Genomic DNA, 11,287 nt, shown 5'->3' with positions numbered 1-11,287 from the left:
TTTTTTTTTTTTTGCATATACTGAGAGTGTGCTTGCCCTGGCCCATTTACCATTTACCTCTGTGATCTCCAAAGTATTTTGTTGCCTGATTTTCCAACAGAAAACTTTGAGCATCACTCAGCTGACTGGCAACAATCACATTGACCATTCTGAGAGCAGACAGGCTGGTTCCATGTTATTTGGAAAACTAACAGCAGAGTTCCTGTGCAGCAATGAAAATGGGAAGTCTAAAGAAGACTAAAGAAGAATGGGAAGTCTAAAGAAGACTCACACACACAAAAAAAGCATGGAATGTATTCACCGGCCAATTAATCCCAGAAGACTGGAACAAGGAAATAAGCACCTAGAAGCCCAGGAGCTTATGTGTTGAGACTTTTTGGAATGCCAAAAATGATGTTTCCATCCTGGTGATTTGCAGTGTTAGACGGCTGTTGGTTTGGCAGTAGAAGAAAAATCTGCAGCTGACAAACAGGTTCTCAAAGAACTTCAGTGTTTATTGTAAAACAGGACCCTGATTCCTGGCAATACACAGAAACTTCGGTTCTCTGTTCCCACACAAAGCACAAACACCATTTAATAAATCATTGTACCTACATCATTCATATTTAAAATTGGTGCACAAGGAAGAATCACATTCCTCATATTTTTAAGGGCACATTAGTTCTAGAGAGGACACCAACAAAACCACTGTCCTGAACTGGCACATCCGTACTGGAGACTTTTGCAGACCAACACTGCCCAGGTTCATTAATCACTCAGGTTCACTCAGCTGCACAGCACCACAAAAGAGCAAGAACAAACAATTAACAGCAATGCCTGTTCCCAGACAAGTGAAACATGTTTGAGCTGTCTTTTGACAAAATCAACTCTCACTCAGCATGTAAAGTACTCCTATTTTTTGTTGATGTAAAACTTGGTGAACAGAAAAATGACAAAGCAGAGAGGGAAAAGAGGATACTCTCCTGACAAAACTTCAGCAATGCCTGACTCAACAGAGCCCAGCAAAATGCTGTACCTGTGTGCTGGTGAAACTTGAGGGTCTTTACATACAGCATGATAGAACAGTTGATAGAAGAGACAATTTATATTAGTACGTGCTAAGCTCAAGAGGAAGAATCAGCACTACACAGTAAGAGTAGGTACAAAGGCACATTTCCAGGATAAAAAAAAAGGGCTGCCTTATCACTGTGATGGCTGCTGGGCTGCAGGTTTTAGCAGTTCTGTACCACTTCTGGAGTGTGCTGCCAAAGGAGTCTGCCTTTGTATCTTTTCCAGTACATCTATCTTTATACCTTCTCCAACAGCATGTGTTTCTTCATTCCTTGCTTCCACATGCCATAGACTTGCAACTACCAGGGAAAACTGATAAAAAGTAAAATTTATCCTTTTGCCTTATTGCTATCTTCTGGGGAATACCTTTAATGGATGTTCCAAATGAAATCACAGGAGATGGGAGGTTTAAGGGAATAGCAAAAATACCAAGAATACCTATTCGACAGTGCTGCAACAAAGAAATAGGAAAATCTCCTCGTGTGCTCCAGGAAGTCCCTGTCTCTCAATGCAGCCAACAAAAGTCACAACTCACCAAGCAGACACAGAGTGTTGCTACTGACAGGCTGCTGGGACAATCTCAGACATATCTTAAACCAGAAAGAGTTTAACCTCCTACAGGCTTCTAAGAACAGCACACAATTTGTTTTGTAGATGAACTTCAAGTTAAATGCAAAAACATATTGCTTTAGACTTGAAAACCCACACAACAAGCTAACAGTGGCTCTGGTATAAAACTGTCTGAGAGCCCAAACAGGAGATTACCTTTTGTATGTCAGTATTTTAAAAATACTGGTGACTTTTTTCTATTTTGAATTCATGTTGTCCTATTTGCATTCGTTTTATTTTGCATTATGTCTAAGGAGTCTGCTCAAGTACTTTTTGGTATCTTAGAGTATCAGCTCCTCCCTCCTTTCTTTTGCCTACTACTGTCAATGCATGTTTTTAAAATAAACCAACCATTTAAAAACAGAAATTCTTTGTTCCTTGCCTGTGGGCAGTCAGCCAAGATTCAAGATTTTGAGAGGGGAAATGACTTGGCAAGGCTTGTGAAGAAAATTAAAGCAAGCAGGTATCAATAGAGACAGTATGTTACATTTGCTGAAGTTCCCTTCCTCCCACTGGGTCCATCTGGGCCCCAAAATGTTTCTACATCTCTGTATTAGCTTCTTGGGGACAAAAAAAAAAAAAAAGATATTTCAGCTTCATTCTCCCCAGGACACTTTATTTTCTCTTTATGCTTTATTGCTGCCTTTCAGGTCACAGTAGGACCCTTGCTACTAAGAGTCAGTTATGACAGAGCATAAGGCACCTTCTTGGTTTCTCATTTCCCAGTAAAATTGTCACAAATTTTTAATTGCAGTTGAACATTAGGCTATGACAAGTCCTCCCCTACAAATTCCTAACTAGTACCTCCACTCCGTTGTGAAATTTCACAGCTGTCTTTTTATCACTCTTTCCAAAGCCCCTGGGACTTCATAACTTCCTTCTGAGATGATAATGTTTAGCTAATTTTAACTAGTTTTACAGAGAGCCAAGCCTGCAGGATGATGAATGTAGGCTACTGATAAGAGAGTGATTTTCACTGAGCATTCTAAAGAGACCTAAAAGGAAGGCGGGTGTCATTAAAGAGAACTAAGAGGGGAGGGGAGGGGAAGGGGGGAGACAACTAACAAAGTGACAGCTGCAGTGGGGGAGTGACTGCCACTGCTCATACATGGACACACAGTGAAGCACCCACACAAACACAATTCCTGTAGAACGGCACCAAAAAAATACTTTTATCACTGGTGAGAGAATAACTTGCCTAGTTTTCTTTCAAGAAACCTGTAGAATTCAAATTGTGTATGGATTTGTCTATCAAAATTATGTTTCTATGGCAAAACTGCAAAACAGACAAGGCTTTGGATTCACGCTCTTTCCCAGGAGACTGATCCAGTTGAAGATTTCAAAAGAATTAACACTGGAGGAAATGTTAAAGAGACATAAATCCTTTTCTATTACATCTTTTATTATTTCTAGATTGACTTGTCAGTTCACCTTAGTATAGGGTTACGCCAGACATTAGTTAACCATAACACTACAGTGGTGTGTACTGTAAAATATTCTGTTCTTAAGACTAAGTAGAAGATACCCAAAAATTTAACTGGATTATTTATCTCATATTTGTTCAATATTGGTGAAGAAACCAATTTCAGTAGAAAAAATTTTAAGGCCTCTAGTCTAGGCCTCTAGTCCAGGACCTGTTTTATCTAGGCAAGGTATTGATTCAGTTCTGAGCAATCCAAAATTAATCTTTTAAACTACATAGGCAAATGCTAATATACGTATTTTTTTTGTGAAGTAGACAATCACAAAAGAAAATATGAGACTATTACCAATGTTCAGTTGAGGAAACCCTGCCTATTTAATGGCACGAGTTTCAATTACAGGTGAAAGAAGTTGTCAAATAGCAAGTACCATATAAAGTACATTTTAGCAGTAAACTTGCACGAGGACAAAACACATTCATTTGAATGACTGAGCCTCACAGATTTTTGACAGCTACTGGAAAACAGCTATTTTTGACACTTACTAGTCTTCAGATATGGTTGAGTACACAGCTGACAATTTAAGCTGACAGCATGCATTTATCCTACTTACAGTCTGGGCAAGATGCAAGAACTAAGTGCCTTTTACTATTCTTGGAAAACGTACAAGTCATCATGAACTCCAGGGGAAATATCTTACTTTTAGCAGTTAAATGACATCCAATCCCACAGCTAAACCACAGTATGGGATTAGCTAACACCAATGCCTCCCTCAAGGAGATAACAGGCAAAAGGAGTCTCTAAAAGCAGAGAATACAAAAGGTTGGGTTTTTTTTAAAAAAAAAAGAAGTAGCTTTATTTCCAATTGTCAAAGCTTTAGGGAAAAGATCTATTTGCTAGAACAAAGGAATTCCAGCATAATTGTTTAATTCTCTGGAGCTCTCAAGTACCTGAAGTGAATTATTAAACAGTTATATATTTTAACACATAAAATAACAAAAAGAGGCCAGAATAATTTCGGCTTTATACACACAGGCATCTCCAGCAAGAACGGGAACAAAGATAACAATAAATTTCCATATTTGGTATAAAACTGCAATTGCTCCACTTGTGACACTAGAACAAGATGCTACTCACAATCTAATACCATCTTCATATTGTCTCCTTTCTTTGGTATTATCACGAGAGTGAAACAGCAAATCATTACATGTGCTCCAAACTAAACTCTACATTACAATTGGAACAAATCACATGCATGCTTAACTATGATGTTCAGCACATCCATATTCTGAAAATTCTTTAAAAAAGACACAATTCCTACAAAGCTCACTTTTCACAGGGAAAAAACACCCTCACACACACCAATGAGCCAATCCAGGAGGCAAAATAACAAACAAAAAATCCCAAAACAACAGCAACAAAATAGATCTGGTTAACCCTATCTGAACTGCTCTAAGGAAATTCCACATCACAGCACAGAACAAAATTTCTCTCTGCTTGTTTTGTGGCACACAAACACAGAAATTACACCGCGCTCCAGCTGTCAGTATCTTTTAGATGACAAAACACATAAAAGAGGATTTACAGAATGCTACCATGTTAGGTTAGGGAACTGTAAAGAAAGTTTATTAATAATGAATGATGAACAGAGCTACAAAAATAAGGCAGACGTAATAGTACGTTATAAACATTTACAAAAATAAACTTAATGGGAAAATTTAAAGTGCAGTTAAAACATCATCAGATGTTACACTGAAAAGCAATTTTATTATTTTGTAAGCAGGAAGCATCCCACAACTCTTGCTGTCAGGAAGTTTCATGTATTACAATCTCCTAAAACTGAATGTTTCAAACCTTGCAGCTTTCCTTCAATACTGCTTCTTCCTATTTATTTAGTATTACCGAAGAGACCAATTTCAGCGAAACGTTTACGCGTTGTTTGTATGCAGACTTGTTATCGCCCGAGGATCACTTAACCTAACATTATTAAGGATACTGCCTTTGCTTAAACACGAATTAAGAAATTTTCCCCCCAAGTTCCATCAGATCATTGTAATCAAGCTTTGCCTCTTTAGAAGTTGTGTCCTTACTGTACGAGATCTTGCAGAGTCACTGCAGTCATAGTTTAGGACGGGAAGACCACTGCAAAGAGTGAAGGAAACCAGGCAACCCATGTTTCCTCCACCACTTCCTCCCCCTCCAAGGACACTGCATCACAGCCCTGGGACACGGCTCTCCGGCCGGAGGGATGCCCGGATCACCGCACAACTCACCGCTCCCGAGCCCCGCCGCCGGGGCCCGCAGGGACACCGCAACACCGGCGCTGGGACCGACACCGGGACCGACGCGCGGCAGGAAGGCACGCAGGAGAAGGACAGACCTGCCCCACAGCAGGGCAGCTCCCAGAGGAGGGGCGGCGCGGCGCGGGCGCTCAGGAGCGGTGCGGGTGCGCCCGGCTGCCGCAGCCGCCCTGCGCCATCCCGCTCACGCACCGATCTGAAGCCGCCCCCCTTTCCCCGTGCACACACGGACCGCCGGGCCTCCTCCACCGCCGCCCTCCCGCAGCCCCGCCAGCCCCCCTGCCCGTCCCCAGGGGCTGCTGTCCCGGTCCGTGTCCCGGCTCCCGGCCCCGCTCCCAGCGCAGCGCCCCCCGCGGCCGCCCCGCGATACCTCCGCGCCCGCCCGCGCCGCTTCCGCCCGCGCCGCGCCGCACGAAGCCCCGCCCCCCGCGCTGCGGGGCCGCTGCCGCCCCCTGGCGGCGTGAGGGGGCTGCGCAGCCGCCTCGGGAACAGGCGCCCTCCCTTGGAATGGTGCCGGGAATTTGCCCTCGTCCGTGCGCCCGGTGTTGTAACCCGCAGCGGCGCGGGCTGGACCGGCGTCTAGCTTAGGAGCAGAGACTGCAGGAGCTAGTCCTGTTTAGTCTAGACTAGAGAAGACTGTGAGGGAATCTCATTAATGCATATAAATATCTCAAAGGCAGATGCCAGGGGGATGTTGCCGGACTCTTTCCAGTGCCCTGTGACAGGACAAGGAGCAATGGCCATAAACTAAACCACGAGAAGTTTCACCTCAATGTGAAGAACATCTTCTTTACATTGAGGGTGGCAGAGCACTGGAACAGACCACACAGAGAGGTCGTGGAGTCTCTCTCTGGAGACATTCTAAACCGACCTGGATGCATTCCTGCATCACCTGCTCCAGCTGTCCCTGCCTTAACAGGGGCATTGGACGAGATGAACTCCTGAGATCACTTCCAACCCTAACTATTTTGTGATTCTGTGACTGTTTGCATCTGGGGTGGTCTATAAACTCCCACGTCAATATTTGCATAAATAAAATCCATTGTGGGTGTGTGACCGCGCCAGTGAGTTACCTCAGGCTCTTCCTGCAAGGTGGTGTTTAAAGGAAGCTAGTGTCAGTCAAGCAAAAGTGAACATAAGGGCAAAGCAAAGAATATAAGGTCACATTAAACAGCTGCAGAGTTGATAGCATTCAGGAGTAGGTGTTGTTCACCCTAGGATGAATCACTTAGGATTGTCCCTACCCAGACAAGCCGAGGTACAGATGTTACAGGTGCCTGTAGGTTAAAGTTCTGTTTGCAGCTTTGCATCCCCTGTAAAATAAACAGTTACAGCCCGTGTTGTCCCGGCAGTTTGCTAATCTCACCTCCGCTCCCCCACCTCACCAGTATCCCCACACCTGCACTCTCCCTCCGCACCTTTCCCTCTCTTCCAGTGGGCATCAGGGGCTACCTGGCTTCTCCTCGGTTTCTAACCTTTATGTTCTTCACAGGTTAGATGCAGGAAAAATCAGCCTTTAAATCTGTTGCTGTTCTAGAAGAAGGGATATCGATGCATCAGAGTGGTCAGCAGCCCAGACCTGAATAAACAGACAAAACTGTTGGCAGGCAGTATCATGTCAGCTGGTGAATCAGTTGCATATAAAATTTTTCTTACATCATCCAGTTCATAGTAACTTATTTCAGAATCTTGGGAAATGTGTTTTGCTAAAGTTGGTTGTTGTTGGATTTTTTCTTGTCTGGAAAACATTGGTGTTCATCTTAGAATTAATTCAAATTTGAGAAAATTAGGCAATCACAGAACTGAATAGAAGGCTGTATTCCCACTGAGAATTCAGAATAGGCTACATTAAAGGAATTATATATTTGTTTGATTATGCAATCCATCCCACAGACAAAAGTATTTTTCTAAATTGTACAATGTTATGTGAGCACAAACAAAAAGAATAAAAACTAAATTATTTGATAAGTAAGCTTCTGAGTGAACAGTTTGACTATATATCGTGCAGCACCAACAATATTGTTGCTAGAAGCATTTTCTAAAGCAGAATCCCTTCATCAGTCTCTGTAGGTATTTTCTCATGAAGATTTCCTATTAACAAAAATCAAAAACAGATGGCCTGAAATGGACTTCACATTACAAATATACTGCAGTTATTTACCACCATTTATTACTATATTGTTTGCTCAGTGATTAATCCTGTATTTTGACAGATGTGCAGTGAACAGCTATAATGTCTTTGCAAATATAATTTATATGGTATTTAGATTTTGCTAGGGAGAGAAAGGGAAATCTGTCAATAGTTTAATAACAGGAAGATTTCCTTGTGAAGGTCGTAAAATTATATTAAGAAAACTGTCTCCACTATTAATATACTCTCTGTGGACAGGAACTCTCAACTATTAATAACAGTCTTAATTCCTATTGCCTAAAAGCCTCATGTATCTGGTCCTCTTTCATGAACATGCATCTCACAATTTCACGTGATACTTTTTCCCCTTATCTGTGCGTTAAAAACTGTATAAAAAAACAATATCGAGCACTGTGTTTCTCCTTAGTGACATATGAAAATCAAAAATTAACAGTCTTTGTATGGTCCTTATATTTGTGGGTAAAAATATTCTTGGCATCATTTCAAGGGACAGATAAGAGCCCAGGACTGCAGCAGTGAAAACTTGATATATTGCAGTGTTCTGTATTATTTTTCACAATAAAAAAAAATTAGGTGGAGACTGCAATATTATTTCATTCCTCTCATGCCATTCATTTTCTGTAGACTGTTCTGACATTAATTTGCATAGCTATCGCTCTATCCTTTTTAAATATGTATTAAGAATTTCCTCCAATAATGTATGTTTAAACTGCTGAATGGTAATGGCTAGTGAACAGCACACTAATCAGTATGCTCTGTGATTACTGTACCTTCTGCCTTCTTACTTAACCAATTAATCCTCTAATCTGTATATGCAGATAGGAATATATGCAACCTTATACTTGCCTTACTGCCAATCCTGTTTTTCCCTCTTCCTGATCCCTTCTCAGTTGTTTATACCCTTTCACTTTAGGGAATGGGCTTGATCTGGGCCCATCTTTCCCCCTAAAATGCATTTTTTCCCCCAAATTGTGAATACTGTATACTCACTACTGCATTAAAGCTAGCAGTATATTACAACAGTATTAATATTTCTTGAAAAACCTTCATAAAGGCATGCTTGAAGTAACTGTAGTCATGTCATGTTAGTGTATCCTTTAGGTCATCTCTAGCTATCTTCTGTGTTTAAACCATCTCCCATTTAGCAGAGAGGCTCCCAAAGACATAAATCAACTTTGCAGTCTTACTAATAACCAGTGAAATCAGAAATGTAATATCAAATAATTATTGTCTCTATGTACCAGGAAACTATGGTGAAGTTACTGCAGAGAACAATAAAGGCAGAAGAGTTATGCAAAAAATTGTGAAGACAGCTTGTAGTTTTCAATTTAAAATATAAACGTAATTAGAATGTTTAAAAATAAGTATTTGTATCAGTAACTGTCATTTTTACTTAATATTGCAAGAATGTTTTAGGATGACAGGAATAAAAAAATTCTGCTGGAATAATGCAAACATCTTGAATGTCTGCATTAGTATTACCCTAACTGGAATCACAATGTGTACTGTAACTAGATCTTACATATGTATAGGTTAATAAAAAGTATCTTCCTGTCCTATATTCTCCCGACCTTTCCATCTCTCCCCTGCATGGTTGTTTTGTGTTTGTTTGTTTGTTTTTAGGGGGAGCACTATGTATTTTCTGTGCATTCCTTCATATTCTGTTTTTCCAGTGATCCATCCTATGGTAGAAGATTGATTAGCATTTTCATCTCAGAATTTAAGCATGACTTTCATGCTTATTCCCTTTTGTTCCTGGAGTTAGAATATAGGCAACATCAGACAGGATCAGAATCAGATTATGCCAGAACAGTAAGTGTTTTTGGAGTAGAATAAATACTTTATTAGTAAAGTTACACTTCAAAAGGGAGATGAACAAATCTATCTACTGGAGCTGAATGGAATAGAGCTGGTATAAAAGACAGGTTATGACATGGATTCAGAATGTCTTTTGAAAAGTGAGACATCAGCAGAGGCTAAAATTCAGGCCAGCATCCTAGGAATGAACATTACAATTTAACTGTAATTAAACAAGAGCTGGCTAAGGAGCTGACTGAAACTTTTGAAGGGAGTGGCATGCAAGAAATTTTTTAGCCAAAATTAAGAATTTTGCAAACCTCAGTTACAAGGAGGTATGCTGTTTTAAAAGTAAACCAGTGGGAAAGATGAACCCAACTCAAGAGAGATTACCAGTCAGAGTTACAACTTACTAAAAAGACTACAATAACTATAATGATACAGAAAAAAACACTGGTTTTAACCCCTCCAAAGACAGATGCATAACCCAGCAGCCTGGGACAAGAGCAGAACGGTGTTCATTAGCCTCTGAGCTGAGCACCACGTGGCCCCCCCGGGTGAAAAGTGAAAGGAAAGGAAACCCTGTTGACCCGGGTGATGATCACAGTCTTGTCGAGAGTGGCAGTCACAGTCCTTTTGAAGTTCTGGTCCTCCTCTGGATCACAAGCGGTACCAGAAGTTCTAAAACCCAAAGTTTTATATATGCTCCAGTTCAGGTGGGAAGGCCCAGTACCTCCCCCAGGGAAGGGGGTTTCCACGATGGGTGATTTAGCTCTGTGAGTCGTGGGATATTTTTGGAATCTTTGATGGTCTAGGTCGTTGCAGCTGCCTATTATGCCAGTCCATTGTTGCTCATTAGCAGAGATGCCCCCTCAGGATGGGTGTGAAGGTGTTAATGCCTTTCCCGAGGGGAGTCATCACAGCTGAGTAATCGGTGTGAAAACAAAAGAACACTCCCCTGCCTCAAAGGGTTTCTTTAACACCCAGCTTGTGCCCTGGGCAGCTGCTGCAAACAATCCATTTATTAACAGTCCATCAGAAATGACAGACAGGGTTGTAGAATACAGTTTTGGTTATACCCACATAGTGATAAACTGGTCCCAGGCCCTGTAACTAGAACACCCCCCCATACTGCCTTCTTTACCATTGTGAGCTAACTTACTCTTTAATTGATCATCTGCTTCTGAGTCACCAAGGAAAAAGAGGAAGAGCTGGCAGGTACAGTTCTAGCCTTCCATTTGCAATAGAAGCAAGGAATTATCAATATCATTTATGATCAAGGTAGGAAGAAATATTAGCCATTTCTGTAAAGAAGAGTGCATGTTAAGGCTTGTTAGAACCTTTAGCTGTGGTGACCACTGGTTACCAGTGTTAATGTGGCTTCTCTACTGAACACAGCACCTGTTGGAAACCCAGTGCCACAGGCTGGAAAAGCAACCAGTACTGTAAACAGTGCCACTGTCTAGAGCCGTAGAAGAATGGGCTTCATGTAGCAAAGGTGTTTGATTTCCAGGGAACCACTTCCTGCCTTTGAATCACCCTCTGCGTGCCTCAATCCTTTTTGGAAATATTCTCATGAGCATGCAGTTAGGCTTCTCACCCCTTGGGTACAAATGGTGGTGAACTGAAGATAACCAGCCTTAGCCAGCACAGGAATTTGGACAGAACAGTTCTCAACCACAAAGGGAAGCATCTGCCCCTGAAGAAGCACAGGAAAGATACAGAACTGGGGTAGGAACAGTGGCTCACCTTTCTGCTACCACTATTAGCAAGAGTCTGGGAAGGGCAGTTGCAGCTGCTGACCGTGCATCTTCACCTAGGTTTCCAGCGCTGACAGAGCAACTTTAGCTGTTTTATCACCTTTGGAAATTTTCTGACCAAAGGAACTACCAGTCCGTCTCAGTTCCTGCAAGGTACAAGCTGCTGTAGTTCTTGGTGCACGCTGGAGGAGGAAGCAC

General features: G+C 41.7%; 1 protein-coding gene across 1 annotated transcript in view; it reads right to left on the bottom strand.

Annotated features, from left to right (window-relative positions):
- CCDC126 (coiled-coil domain containing 126) overlaps positions 1-5,466 on the bottom strand; it is a 14,204-nt gene extending 8,738 nt beyond the window's left edge. The window contains exon 1 of the mRNA XM_027895932.1: positions 5,354-5,466. The gene's annotated coding sequence lies outside the window, so the exon portion shown is untranslated. The remainder of the gene's footprint in view (positions 1-5,353) is intronic.
- Between the last annotated feature and the right edge of the window lie 5,821 nt (positions 5,467-11,287).

This window comes from Empidonax traillii, unplaced genomic scaffold (assembly GCF_003031625.1).
Source record: "Empidonax traillii isolate 1590-97213 ecotype Southwest subspecies unplaced genomic scaffold, ASM303162v1 scaffold17:size2698205, whole genome shotgun sequence".
Taxonomy (NCBI): domain Eukaryota; kingdom Metazoa; phylum Chordata; class Aves; order Passeriformes; family Tyrannidae; genus Empidonax; species Empidonax traillii.
Note: the sequence above shows the minus strand (reverse complement) of the source record. Positions and strands in the feature narration are given on the sequence as shown.